Genomic DNA, 15845 nt, shown 5'->3' with positions numbered 1-15845 from the left:
CTAAGGTCACACAGCTAAGTGTACGAGGCCAGATTTGAACTCAGGTCTTTCTAACTCCAGGCCCAGCACTCAATTCACTTTGCCAATTCACTCAATTCACTGAGTGCCCTAGCTGTACCCTTACCTTCTTGATTCCTCTAAACCATATAATTTAAACTATGAAAAATAATTTTTGAAGCAAATTTCTCTGAAAAAGGCCTCATTTCTCAAATACATAGAGAATTGAGGCAAATTTATAAAAATAGGAGCCATTCCCCAATTGATAAATGATCAAAAGATATGACCAGTTTTCAGATGAAGTAATCAGAGTTATCTATAGCCATATGAAAAAATGCTCTAACTCACTATTGATTGGAGAAATGAAAATTAAAACAATTCTGAGGTACTACCTCATACCTATTAGATTGGCTAATAGGACAGAACAGGAAAATGACAAATGGTGGAGGGGATGTGGGAAAAATGAGACATTAATGCTCTGTTGGTGCAGTTGTGAACGGACTCAACCATTCTGTAGAGAAATTTGGAATGATTCCCAAAGGGCTATAAAACCATGCGTACCCTTTGACCTAGCAATATCATTATTAGGTCTGTATTTCAAAAGACAGAAAAAACAAAAAAGGAAAAGGACCTATGTGTACAAAAATATTTATTGCAGCTCTTTTCTGGGGGCAAAGAATTGGAAATTGAGAGGAAGCCCATCAATTGGGTAATAGCTGAACAAATTGTGGTATGTGACTGGAATACTTGTGCTATAAGAAAATGATGAGCAGGATGCTCTCAGAAAAAACTGGAAAGACTTACATGAGCTGATGCAAAGTGAAATGTACTATGTACAAAGTAACAATAATATTGCAGGATGATCAGCTGTGAATGACTTAGCTATTCTCAGCAGCACAATGATCCAAGACAACTCTGAAGGACTTAAGATGAAAAATTCTATCCATTCCCAGACAAAAACTGATGATGTCTGAATACAGATTGAAGCATACTTTTTTTACTTTATTTTTCTTGAGTTTTTTTTTTTGTCTGTTTTCTTCCACAACATGACTATTATGGAAATGTTTTGCATGACTACATATGTGTAACCTATATAGAATTGCTTGGCTTTTCAATTAGGAGGGTGGAGAAGGAGGAAGGTAGAGAACTTGGAACTAAAAGTTTTAAAAATGAATGTTAAAAATTGCTTTTACATGTGATTGGGGGAAAATAAAATACTAAATAAACATTTAAAAAAAAATAAAGTATATACTTTATCTGATCTCTACAGGCAGATATAGGAAATGGCTTAGCTAGGTTTATCTACCATATGTAAACTAATTAATGTTATTTGTCCAGGTAATTCAATAATAATGCTTAATGACCACCCCTCTGTTTTAGAAACTCCTCCTTTGATGACTGTGATATCGCATAATTCAATTCAATTCAATAAATACTTTATTACATGCCAAGGCACTACACTAGAAATAGAAAGGGGGGGGAATGTAAAGGAAGCTGTCCTTACCTTCAGGAGGCTTATAGTTTACTGGTCATCCTACCTCTCCGACTGCTATAAAAACCGAGTGTCCTCAGTTTCTTGATTACCTTAAATTATCCAAGGTCACTCAGATAGCTAGTGGCAGAGAGAAGACAGTTTGATTCATTTGATCCAGCTACATTTCTTAAGTATCTACCATATGCAAGGCCCTGTTAGGTGGTAGGAACACAAAGGACAGAAAACAAATGCTCCTTGCTCTCGAGGAGCTTACATTCAACAGGGAACATATGACCAGTGAAAAGGATAAGAAGTTGGATCAGGAAAGGACTTGTGTATGAGGTATCATCTGAGATGTTCTTTGAAGGAGGCTAAGGATTCTCCAAAGTAGGTAATGGTGATGGAATGCATTCCAGACCTGAGGAACACTCTGCACTATTGCATAGGAGGGGCATGATCTCATGGGCAGAGGACACTAGAACTCCAGGCTTCTGCCTCCTGGTTTAGTGCTCTTTTCTCTATACCAAGTTCTCTTGAGCCCATCATGGGACCCATGATGAGCCACATCCCCACTGATCTACTGACTGATTATACACACATACATATACATATACAGACATACATACATAAACATACACATACAGAGATATATAGTCAATCCATCATCATCATCATCATAGTTAACATTTATATAGTGCTGACTATGTGCCAGGCACTGTGCTAAGTGCTCTATTCATAACAACTCTGGGAGATAGGTGCTATTATAATCCCCATTTTATAGATGAAACTTGGGCCTCCAGCAAGATTGTAAGCTTCTGGAGGGCAGGGGCTATTGTTTTCTCTTCTTATCCTCAGCGCCGAGGGGCTTGAATGAATCTTAAGGTTTCTTTTGGCTATAAGTCTCTGAATTTCTAAGTACTCTGGAGCTGGGCAGAATTTTAGACCCTTCACTGCCCCCATGATTCCGCAGATGTTAATAGCTGTTGAGCCTAGAGCCCTAGCCAGTTCTGATGGGACCCTCTGACAGGTGGAACGGAAGCCAAGACAGATGTCAGCAGGAGTTCCATTGGAGTCATGCTGCTGCAAGTCCTTTGGAGACAAATTCTTTCGGGCAGAACATAGTGGGCGAGAAAGTTCTATGAGCTTGCAGCTTTGAGAAAATGTACAATCCAGTTCCAAGTAAAAAATCAAGAGCTGAGACTGAAAGAATGTTGGAGGCTGGATTCCTACTAAAATGCAAAAGGCAGAATGTTGCAAGGCATGGAAAAACTTGCTACCAGATAAACATTGTTTTTCTTCTTCTCTCTTTCTTTAACAACAACAAAACAGAGATAACATTAGCATTCTACATCTCCATCTTACTCCCATCTCCCAACAAAATGTGTGAGTGGAGTAAGCTCACTAAAGACACTTTCCAAATTGTCTAATGATCTAACTGCATCACTGTCATAAGCAGCAGGGGAACTGACTCATTTATGTAAATGTCAACTAACTGCCCTCACCCTCTGCTTTAAAGAACTGCTAAACCAGTGAAAGGAGGGTGGGAAGGGAAGATGGGGAGAAGAATCCCAAAGGGAAGGGAGGGTAGAAGGCAAAATGAGCTCAGCCTACTAGAATCTAGGAATAAATGGGAAAAGGTGCTAGGGAACCAGTCTTTATATATTTGAGTGGAGGACACAGATAAAACCATGCTTGACTGTTGTTATAGAAAAGGCCAGATGCATGGACAACATGTGACGTACCACATTCCCTCAATAACCTCTGTGCCTCAAACTTTCCAACATACTTGAGGCTGGCCCAGTGCTGAAGCCCTTCAGTTTACCTTTATTCCATACCAGTCTAGGTCATAGTGCCTAGAGCAAGAGAACAGAAGATTAGGTAGATGTGAGGATTGATAGTCTTGGGTTAGGGCATGTGGACAAGAAAGAATCTGTTTTAGATTAGATTAGAGAAAGTCCCTGACCTCAAGGAGCTTATATTCTAATGAGGGAAGACAAAATATAAAAGGGAACTAAAGTGTGTGTGTGTGTGTGTGTGTGTGTGTGTGTGTGATAGAGTTGGTGCCATGGAAGTAAAGTTCAGAGTGTCAGTCAGGAGAGGAATGAAGCATAGTTGGATTGGAATCATCCTCAAAATGGAGGATCCCAGAAGTAACTCACTGATGGGAGATGACAGTTGGCATGGAATAAGGATATTCCAGGATGAGAAGGCCCCCAGGCATTCAGGGAAGTTCCAGGATGAGAAGGCAGTTGAATGATTATGGCGAAGTCCAGAGAGTCATAAGTACAGTGGAGGGAAATGAAGCATGGTCAGACTGGGTAAATAGCAAAGAAAACAAAAAGTAATTTGTGGGAGAAGTACTCACTCAACGAAGAAAATTAACATCTGCTTTGCGGTTTCTCCCTAAGCACCTTAGGACTTTTCCATCTGACTTGCAGCTGCAACCTGCCATATATATTGTCTCCCTTTTAAGAATGGAGCTCCTTGAGAGGAGGGATTGATAGACTTTGTCATTTGTATGTCCAGTCTTAAAATAGGGCTTTGCACATTGTTGTTTTTTCAGTAATTTTCAATTGTGTCTTCATGACTTGATTTGAGATTTTCTTGGCAAAGATACTGGAGTGGTTTTGCCATTTCCTTCTGCAGTTCATTTTACAGATGGGGAAACTGAGGCAAACAGGGTTAAGTGACTTTCCAAGGGTCATACTGCTAGTAAGTATCTGAGGTCAGATTTGAATTCTGATGAGTCTTCTGGACTCTAGGCCTGGTGCTCTATCTACTGTGCCACCTAGCTGTCCTACTCATAGTAAGTGCTTAAAAAACTTTTTTAGTTCATTTATTCACTAACAACTGGGGGGATTCAATTCAATTTAATTTCAATTCAATGAGCATTTATTAAGCTCCTACTATGTGCCTGATACTATGCAAGATGAATAAGAAATAATTAGAATAGGGAAAGCCCTGGAATTAAGGGGGTTTAGGGAATTATTCCTGCAGAAGGTGGGATTTTAGTTGGGACTTAAAGGAAGCCAGGGAGGTCAATAATCAGAGTGGAGGAGAGAGGGCATTCCAAGCATGGAGGAGGGTCAAAGAAAATGCCCAGTGCCAAGAAATGGAGTATCTTGTTTGTGGAACAGCCAGGAACAGACAGTGTTGCTGGATTAAAGAGTAACTATTGAGGAGTAGAGCATAGTAAGAATGGAAAGTTAGGAGGGGGCTAGGTGATGAAGGGTTTTGAATGCCAAACAGAGCATTGCTCCTTCCACAAGCGTTTATTAGGTGCCTACTATATAAGGAATCATGCTAGACTTTGGGTATGCTAAGACAAATTTTAAAAAAATAGTCCAACCTTCAGGGAGCTCATATTCTGCTGTATTGTGGTGGTAGTGGTAGGGGCATATTGATATGAACTGTCAACAGTTAAGGGTTTATAGGATAACTTGGAGAAGCAAAGAATTCTAACAACCAGAGAATTAGGAAAGGCTTCCCATAGTAAACGACACATGAGTTGAGCCTTGAAGGAAGCTAAGGATTCCAAGATCTGGAGGTGAAGGAGCACATACCAGGCCCACAGCACAACTTGTGCAAACTCAGTAAAACTGAAGATGGAATGCTGCCTTTGGAGAAAAAAAAAAACAGGCTAATTTGGCTGGAATGACTATGTACAAAGAACAGTCATTGGGGATTAAAAAAAAACCTAGAAAAAATCTTTAGCAAATGGGATCCAGGGCCCCCAGCTCTGATCTTGGGGGCAGGGTGACTCAGAAGAAGCATGACGAAGATGTCAACTGAGTTAAGCTTTAAGGGAACTACAGAGAGCAAGGAGGCACAGTAGGGAGGGAGAGCATTGATGCCAATACAGGTCAAGCTCTCTTTGCTGTTTGCTCCCTGTAGCTCCTGCCTTGACCAAATGAACATTCCCCTAATTTCTCCTTGTATACCTTCCTTTAATTCTTTCCTCAGAGGCCTACTGTCTTCCCTCAAGCTTCCTTCATTTCCCTCTCAGCCCAGTGTGTTGCCAAGCGGCTTCTCTTAGAGGTAGTTGCATTTTAATGGACTCACAGAGAATAAAGTTTCAACTTTGAGATTCAGATGCCTATGTGTAAGGACAGCTCTGGTTATATGTAAATGTGGGTTTTGTGAATGATAACATTGTGATAATTCTGAACTAATTTTTTTAATTAAGCATCTATTGTTGAGGCTTAGGGGTTTAGAGGTGCTGGGACCCCAAAATTATGACATGTGGTAGGTCCTAACTGAAAGAATTTGACCCAAGTGTTCTTTCAGCCAAAGACAAGGTTTAGTAGAACACCTGTCATATTGGGCAGACTCTCAAGGAGTCTGAACATTAGTGCGCTATTGGCTAGATTGTAAGAATCTGAGCACCTTAAAGGAGACAAGATGGACCTTATATACAGAAAGACTGTGGGAGGGATCTAAGAGTGGCCGAATAGTCTGGGGGGGGGCGGGGGGAGGGACGGCGGACTGTGAGGTAATAGAATGCCAAGGACCTAGACCACGTAGCCAAGGGAGAATGGAGTCTAGCTAGGCTTAAGGGTGGAGAGTGGGGGGCGGGGGCGGGGAGGATATAGGGAGGTAAGACAATGGAGGGCTAGGCTAGGTGATAAGAAATAGACTTTGATATAGGTAGAGAGCCCCTGTCAAAGTATTGTAAGAAAATCTGAGGAGGGAGGGATTACTTTCAGCTGGAGATGGGCTAGGGTGGAATAGAGAAAGGGTTGTGCTGATAAATGTTTAATACGGCTCCCCAGGAAAAAAAAAAGAAAGTACATGGGACACACTTTAAAGTTCACCTGTATTATTAACATTTTCTTGATCACTTTCTTAAGTCTAGAAATCAATAAAAACAAAACAATAATTCAAGCGTTAATTTGTAGCAATTAAGAATTTCTGAGGAAAAAATGCTCACACTGGAAATTTAACAATTAGCTGTTGAAAATCAGTTAGAGCTAGCTCCACAATAGCTCTGGATGGAGGGGTTCAGAGAAGTCATCCTAGAAGGGAGAATATCTAAGCTGGGCCTTGAAAGAAGCTCAGGATTTTAATAGACAGGCTTGTAGTGTTAAATATATTCTATGTATAGGAGAGATAGTCCCTGAGAACTCACAGAGATAGGAGAAATATTTTACTGAGACAGTACACAGAGTAAATAAAAACTAGAGATGATTAGTATGTCTTTTTTTTTTTATCATTTTAGCAGGGCATATATAATTTTATCTTCTAATTTGAGGTGGTTTATCCTACATAGAATTGTTGCATCAATTGTCTCATTTGTCATGATTTTTACACAATAGCAGATAACGATTTCATATGTATATATGGATTTTAACTTTGTGCTGTTATGTTTTATTATTGCCAGCTATACCACTTATTCAGAAAGCAAGCTCCGAAGTGAGCCATCATACGGCTGTAATTGAATTAACCTTATTCGAATAAAGGAAAAATAGCACCTTGGTTGAAACAGAGTGATTGGGGGAGAGGGGAGGGAAGACAGGTAGGGTCTGTATAATGGTGGGCCTTCAATATTAGCCAAAGGAGTTTGTATTTTGTCCTGTGTAGACAAAGGGTAGTTTTTGAAGGTTTTTCAGTGGAGAATGACATGGTCAGAAATAGGCATTGGATTAATTTTAGCCAGGTAAAATGGCATTCCTTGAAGGGTGAAAGAAGTAATGAGTGAAGATGCTATTCTGAATTTGACCCTGACCGGTAAATTAGAACTTACTTCTGAGACATAAATGCTGGATCTTAAAAGAAAGTGACCACTACTAAAAAAAAAGTCATCTAAGAATCTAAGAAATCATAATAGGACAGAACAAGAAGAAGTAAGCCAAAAACCATCTGACGCACATCCTCCATTTGGGGGAATACTGATATCAAGGAATTGGAGGAAGAATCGGTACCCATGCCATTCACTGTGGGATAGTGGGTAGAGTGTTGGATTTATCAACAGGAAAACCTGGGTCAGATCTTGCCTTTGACACTTACAAGCTGGGTAATCTTGGGCAAGTCATTTAACCTCTCTGAACTTTGGTTTCCCTGGTTGTAAAATGGGGAAAATAAGACATTTAAAGTACCTACCCTCTTAGTTTGTTGTGATGCTCAAATGAGATTTTATATGTAGATAGATGGATAGATAGATAGATAGATATAGATATTTGAAAATTTAGAAATGCTTTGTAAATGCTAATCATTATTTTAGCACCTGGATTATCTCATTTTACATGTGTCCCTCTCTGCAAAGTTGCCTAATGTTTGAGTCATGCCATGGCTTGGCACCCACCAGAGCTCACAAAGCTGCATAGATATGTTCATTTTTACCAGACAGACAGAGGACACCTTCAACAAGTGTTTATCTAATGTCTACTCTGTAGAAGGCATATGTAATGGTATGAAAAGAAAAAAAAAACAATTCCTGCCCTCAAGGAGGTTATATCCAACTGGTCCTCCTCTGATCTGAAATAGAAGACAGTTAATCAAATAGCTTAGCAAGAAGATTGTGCACATGGAGTACACTCTCTCCCTGGTTACCATGTTACCAGCAGGAGAAGAGATATGTACAAAGAATGTACATAGAAGATTAAGGCATACTTTTTTTTTACTTTTTAAATTTTTCTTACTTATGTGTATGTTTTCTTTTGCAACATAGCTAATATGGAAATATTTTACATGATTTCATAAATGTAATTGATATGTTGTTTACCTTCTCAAGGGATGTAGGAGGGAAGGAGAGAATTTGAAATTCAAAACAATTTTTAAATGAATGTTAAGAATTTTTAAAAATGTAATTGGGAAATATTTAATGAAATATATATGTACATACATATATACATACATATAGCTAATAAATATGTATGTGTGTATACACACATACATATGAATGAAAATACATACAGAGAATACTCACATAGGTAAAACAATTGGCCAGGGAATATGGAAATGGTATACATGCTAGGGATTCATGTAGCTGGGGCATACACTTGGAAGACACACACATGACCAGCACAAGTCACACTTTCAACACTTTATGACTTTGATATATTCCACTGAGATATCACATTATTCTTGTCTGGTGTCACCTTTCTGTTCTCTGTTGGGTGAATTGCCTCTGCTGGGCATCAATCTCCTAATCCCATGGTAATTAATTCTCTGCTACCACCTTAGAGGTTTCATTTCTTCACATGGTGGTCATCTTTTATCCCATCTGTTAAGGTGCAAGGACTCCCGAACAACAGCAGACTATCAACTCTTATAACCTAGTGGGACTATAAGCCACCACACCTAGCTAAGGTCACCAGAAAAAAAAAGGAGGGTAGAATGTCACGGGTTATAATTGAATCTATTATTGTTACTGATTATGCCTACTGTTGATTTGAAGTGCATTATCTTCCAATTCTCTTTCTTGTTCCGCTTATAGAAACTTTGTGTAAGCTGAGACAACGAAGCCTAGCCAAATCCAAGAGCTTCTGTGATGCATATTAAGTTGGGTAAGAACTAAAATGGAAAAGACAAGGTTATTGCCTTCCACTCTCCTGGCCCATATTTCTGCCTTTCATTATTTGTATCTACCAGAAATAAGGACTTTGTTATTTGTACCATGTCCTGACCAGGAAAATACCTTACCTGAATGCCATCCTTACATTATTCTTATCCCACAGTCTAAAAGTCTACAGGGAAAGTTGGGCCAAGTAGGAAAGTAATTTGTTAAAAATAATATTCTGATGACACAAACATAAATGATTACACTGAGGAAGAAAAGGGGAATGTTTCTTTTTGTTTTTTCAAAAGAAATTTATATTTATTCAAAGGAAACTCATCAATCAACTTAGTCTTTTTTTAAAGATAAGTATGGAGAATGTAAAAAAAAATGGTAGGGCACAGAGTTGGCAGAAACCTGAGAGACAAAATTATATCTGGCAGAGAAATTTCCCTGAAATATCCAACAAATAGACAGGCAGCCTTTGCTCCAAAACCTCAAATAGAGTAAATTAACTACTTCACTATTCAAAATCCATTTTTCAATTTTCAGATAGTTGTAATTGTTAGGAAACCTAATTCTGCCACTCTGCAACTTCCATTAATTGCTCCTACTTCTGACTCTTGGGATCACATGAAATAGGTCTAATTGCTATTCACATGACCGCCCTTCTAATGCTCAAAGACAGCTATCATGGCCTCCACAAAATTTTTTCTTCTCCGGGCAAAATATCACCAGTTCCTTCCACTGACTCAGATGGCATGATATTGAGGCATTTGGGCACTCTGGTTAGGCTCCTTGAGACTATCAATGTGTTTCCTAAAATGTTGCCCCTAGGACTGCACACAGTACCCTTGATCTATCAAACCAGGATAGAGTATGGGGATTACTTTCCTACTCCTAGATATTATGACTTTCTTTTTTTAAATTTTTATTATTTTTGGGGGGGGGTAAGGCAATCAGGGTTAAATGATGATAGCATAACTTTCAATGCTGCATTGGAAGGAAGGAGAAAGAGAAGGGAAGAAAGGAAAGAAGGAAGGGGAAGGTAGAAAGGAAGGAAAGAAGAGAGGAAGGAAAGAAAAGAGGGAGGAATGAAGGAAGAATGGGAAGGAAGAAGAGAAGCAAGGAGGGAAGCAAAGAACAAAGGAAAGAAGAAAAGGAGGTAAAGAAGGAAGCAAGGAAGGAAAAAAGGAAGGAAGGAAGGAGAGAAGGAAGGAGGGAAGCAAGGGAGAAAAGAAGCAAGGAAGGTGAGAAGGAAGGAGAGAAGGAGGGAAGATGAGAAGGAAGGAAGGAGAGAAGGAGGGAAGACAAGAAGGAAGGAAGGAAGGAAGAAAGGAATGAAGGAAGGTGAGAAGGAAGGAAGGAAGGAGGGAAAGAAATAGAGAACTCCTGTATCATATAAATATTGTCTATGTTCAATTGTAAATTTCTCTGTTTGGCATTTAAAGCTCTTCAACCTGGTCTCTTCTTATTTTTCTAGGCTTCTTATGTATTAGTCCCCCTGCAAACACTCTATAGTCCAGCCATTCTGGCCTAATTGCTGTTCCTTACACAAAGATGCTCCATCTCTGGCCTTCATTCTTGTCCTCCATGCCTGAAAATATTCTCCCTCCTCATTTCTTCCTCTATTTTCCTTTAAGACTCAACTCAATTATTGCTTCTACAGGTGGCTTTCTCAGCTACTCCAACTGTTAATGCCTCCTCCTCTAAAACTACCTTTCCTCTATTCATCTTGTATATAATGATATATGCGTATGTTATTTACCCTGTGAAAACTTCAGCTCTGAGGAAACTGAGCCCATTGGGAAATGAAGTGACTTGCTACAGATACACTGGTAGCAAACGACAAAGTTGAAATTTGTATCTGGACATTATGATTCCAAATTGATTATTTTTTTCCAGCATATAAATAGGAATTTTTTTAAAATGCAGAGATTTAACTCAAGACCTAAAGCTTTGAGGTTCTCCTTAAACAAAGTTTGAAAAATCAGAATATTTAAGGAATGAGTTCTGTCTTCAATTAGGGGTTACCTTTATTGTTAGCTCTGTAACATTTTGGCTAATATGTTAGTAAAAAAGATTAAAAATGACAAAAGTAATAACTGCATGTGTGTGTACGTGAGTGTGTGTGTGAGTCCTGCTTTAATGCTCATGTTGGAAAGGACCACAGAGGTCATCTGTTCTAAATCCTACCCAAAGCCTGAATCTTCCCTACAACATCCCTTGCAAATGGTCTATCCAGCTCTCCCAGTTACACAATGCTACTAAATACCTCATCTCATCTTATAGTCACAACACACTTATAATATAGATAGAGAAAACTTAAGTAAAAATATTTACAGTTTTTCCTTGCTTCCATCTAAAAAAGAATTCAGACTTGGCAAAGAATAGCCAGACATTTAATTATAAATACTAAAACTTCTGCCCTTTTGAATGATCTATGTATGCAAAACACTTTAAAATAGAAAGGATATTTATTTTCCTACTAAACTTAAAAAGAGCTATTCATATTTTCCTCTTCTATTCCAAAGAACGACAACAAAAATTCACTATCAAACTCATGATTTTTCTTAAGCTAAGACGAGCCATGGAAAGTTTGAGTCCAAAAGGATATCCCCCACAGAAAAATAGGAGAGAGAGAGAGAGAGAGAGAGAGAGAGAGAGAGAGAGAGAGAGAGAGAGAGAGAGAGACGTAGGGATTGGATCTGTGATTTCACTGGTATAAACATGTTTCTACACTAATTTGTGAACTATTACTCTCCAAGTATTGGCATTTGATAGAACCATACACTGCTTAAAAGTAGAGATGTTTATTGTAGATCACACCGCCTGTAAACCTAGCTTCTATGGTGCTGCCAAGATCAAGGGCATTTGGGAGCCAATAGTGCCACCTGGTGGATTAAGGAAGCAAAATATAGTATCAAGAAAAGTCTTGTAACATCTACTAATAAATCCAACAAACATTTATTTAACCTTTACCGTGCATGGACCCTACAGAGGGAGAAACAGAGAGAAATAGGCATTTATTATGCACCTTCTATGTGCTGACAGCAATTTATGATACATACGTCTCTTCTCTCCACAAGTTCCTAAAATACAAGGCAATATATAAGTGCATCATCAACTGCATGTTGTTTTCTAGTTTTCTTTACAACAAAGAGTAGAAGACATTGCTACTGGGAGCATCAAAGGGAAGGCTTTCAATGATCAGATTCTACAAGTGCAAATGGTCCATGTGTAGAAAGAAAAACGTCCCTATAAGTGGACACGTCTAACACAAGGCACGTCTACACAAGAAGCTAGCTGACTCTGCCTCTCTTTCCTACCTCCTCCCTGCCTCTCTGATTCTCTCCTGGCCTCCTCTCCCTCAGTCTGGCCTGTTTTTTTGAGGGTGCTGTTCTTGACATGCTCTCTTCTGCCTCCAGTCCTATTGAGCTTCACAGGGGCCAGACAGTTTTGCTATCTCCAAAAGTCATTTAATTCACTGGCTTGTCAACTGAGCTTGGAGCAGTCCTGAGGATTCAGAAGTCCTGCCAGATTGCAATCAGCAACGATTGATGGAGGCCCTCTTTTTTTCCCCTCTTTACACTATGTGATCTCATTAGCTCTTGTGGTTGTTTGAAAAATCTCTGATTTGTGGGGAGGGAGCTTCTATAAGGCTATCCTTTAGATAAGGCTCCTCGTCTTACTTAGTACCTTATTCCCTTTCTAGTACTTCTCATATCTGGAAACTTCCACTGCCATGCACCTTTAGTAACTGATACTTCCCTGCCTGTGGCATCAGAGGTGAGAAACCAATCTAACACACCCACTAAATAGAATCCGCCTCTGCTGTAAGACACTTGGGTCTTGTCTATATTGCAAAGCACGTATCTCTAGTTAGCAGAAAAGTTTAAAATGGTAACAGTAATAACAATCCCTTTTATGTGGGTTGAGGTAGGTATTTCCAGAGTTAACTAGGAGGAATGGCAAAACTATAGTGTAGTCTGGGCACCAGCCCAGAAGGACTGCCTCTTACAAAATCAGTTAGATCCTTCCTGCTAAAGCCTGGAGCAGCAGACCTCAAACTTTTTAGCTTTGACACTCCATTATACTCTTCAGAATTATTGAGGACTCACCAAGGCTTTAGTTTATGTTGATTATATTTGTCAATATTTATTGATAAACCTAATAAAAATTTAAAATGTTAATTAAGAATAATCATTATACATTTATTATATATAAATATAAATAACATATTTAGTGAAAATTAAGTGTATTTTTCAAAACAAAAACATTGAGAATAATGACATCTTTCACATATTTTTGCAAATCTCATGTCTAGCAAAATAGAAGATAGCTAGATTCTCATATCTACTTCTGCATTCAATCTGTTTTGATGTTTTGGTGGAAATATATGAAGAGTAGCTGATCTCACACAGATAAGTAGTTAGAAAAGGGAGAATGTTAATAAGCAAATAACTTCTTAGTGTTATTATGAAAATAGTTTTGACTTCACAGACCCCCTGAAAAGGTATCAGAGACCCTCAGGGTCCACAGGCTATACTTTGAGAACCCCTGGCATGGAGATCATTTTACTGAAGGCCTGCCTGTCTTTCCATTGGCTGTTATGGATATAATCTCTCACCTCCAAAGATTGGGTTGTATCTTCTGTCTCTTGAGTGATTTCTATCTACATGTGTCTTTGCATTTTCTTCCCTTGACCTTTCCTCATGTGCCCCAGGCATCTCAGGTAGTCTTCCAGGCTATGAATTAAAACATGCTGAATAAAGGCCTGTTGCATTTACCATCCCTGGCTAATCTGCCTCTTCTCTGATAACCGCTAATTTTCCCCAAAACAGCTGCGATGGAATAGAACAGCTCCCATCCCAGATCTATATATCCAACCCTCATCTTTTTCCAGTGCTATCCAAAAGCACCAAACTTCCTAACAAACAAGATGTTCATTAGCATCTCAACTTCAACCCATCCAAAATGGAACTCAACCTTTTCTTTCGTGAACTTAACCTTACTTCAAACTTTCCTACTTCTGTTGAGCACCATCACCATCTTTCCAGTCAGCTGGGTTTACATCCTCAGAATAATCTTCAACTCTTCACACCCCTTCACACCGCCCACTCCAATCAACTTCCAGCTCTTGTCAATTCTACCTTTACAAGCTCTCACACATCTATTCCTTTCATTCACGTGGTCACAACATAGTTCAGGACTCCCCATCAACTCTCTCTTGAACTATTGACTATAATATTTTCTTAATTAGCTTCCCTGTTTCCAGTCTCTATGCTCTCCAATCCGTCTTCTATGCAGCTGACAAAAATCATTCTAAATGAGAAATGTGGCTACATAATTCCTCTAAGATGCAAGAATATTCAGTGGCTCCACATTACCTCTCTAAGAAAAACTCTATGAATGTCTTTCACAATTTCAGGATCCAATCTGCCTCTATGTCTTGAAACAGGCTTTTCTACTCCTTCCTTACCTCTTTCTTATAATCCTTTGCTTTCTTAAAAACTCAGCTCAAATGCCATGCCATGCAAAGGCTTCTATGATGCTCCTATTTGTTAATGGCCTCTTCCTAAAATTATCTTGTTGACATATTATCCCCCCAACTTGAATCTAGGTGATGATTTTCATCTTTGTCTTTTTATTCCCACTCTTAGTACAGTGCATTGTACAGAGTGTTTAATAATTACATATTGAACACAGATGAATTCATTGATCAACAAGATTGTTGAGTAGAATGAAAAGACTACCTGAACTCAAAGCAAGGTTTTGTGGTTTCAGATCTTATTTGACCACTGAAATGGCTATGGGATGTCCTAACTATCTCTGACTTGAAGTTCTGAATAGACTTGAGTTCCATAAATAAAGCCATTTGGACCACCATCAGAGAAAACAAAAAGCACTGGCATCATCATGGAATGTACAGAATTATAGACTATAACGCACCTGGAAGAGTTCTTAGAGGTCATCTCATCAAACTTTTTAGCCAGTTTAGGAATCTTCTATCCAATATCTCCTTTCAATTACAGGCAACACCTTGTAATAATAATAGAGGGATCATATTACAATTGACCACTAGATGGTGTCTGAGAGCCAGAGATTAGCTAATGAGATATAAATCAGCTGTTGAAGCAGAGGGTGCCAGTTTGGCTCACTAGAGGGAAGAAAGGTGTTCAGATTTGATTCCAGATTGCCTAAGCCAAAGGATCATACCGGCATGGAGAGAGGTGAGTGAAGAGAACAGATTGGGTCAACCAAAGGGCATTCATAAGCATTAGCCAAGCAGGGCATTTGAGAGTCAAAATAAGGAAAAGCCATTGAGGTCAGTGTTGATTCCCAAGGTCAGGATATTAGTGTATCAAAGTCAAGTCACAGAAAATGGAATGTGACAGTTCCACTGTTCAGTTCTTAACACCCCATTTTACAATGAAGAATGTTAGAGATAAGTTAGGTTAGTGAAGGACCTTCAAAAGTATGCCATGTGAAAAAGAGAAAATATGCCACATGAGGACACATTGAAGGCAGTTTTAGCCTAGAGAAGACTTCCTTACACTGAGTGAAAGTCTCCTTCACACTAGCATATGCGCTTTGATCCTAGCCCTGCTGTTTGGAGTCATGAAGAAAAAGTATATGCTTATTCCATATAGCAGTTATCATTCTTTATAAGACTTGATTTCTAGACCTCTTCCTGTGGTCTTTATCCTCCTATAGTTCCTTTCTGGTTGGCCAATATCCCTCTTGAAGTATAGTGTCTAGAAATGGACAAAATACTTCAGGTAAGACCTGATGAGTGTAGAATATAATGGCACTATTGCCTGGATGTGGAACTTTTATTCGTGCAGTTTTAGGGCCCTTTAGTTTTTTAGTGCTGCA

This window comes from Phascolarctos cinereus, unplaced genomic scaffold, assembly GCF_003287225.1.
Source record: "Phascolarctos cinereus isolate Bilbo 61053 unplaced genomic scaffold, phaCin_HiC Scaffold_5;HRSCAF=322, whole genome shotgun sequence".
Taxonomy (NCBI): domain Eukaryota; kingdom Metazoa; phylum Chordata; class Mammalia; order Diprotodontia; family Phascolarctidae; genus Phascolarctos; species Phascolarctos cinereus.
The sequence above is the reverse complement of the archived record's forward strand: the minus strand, read 5'-3'. Positions refer to the sequence as shown.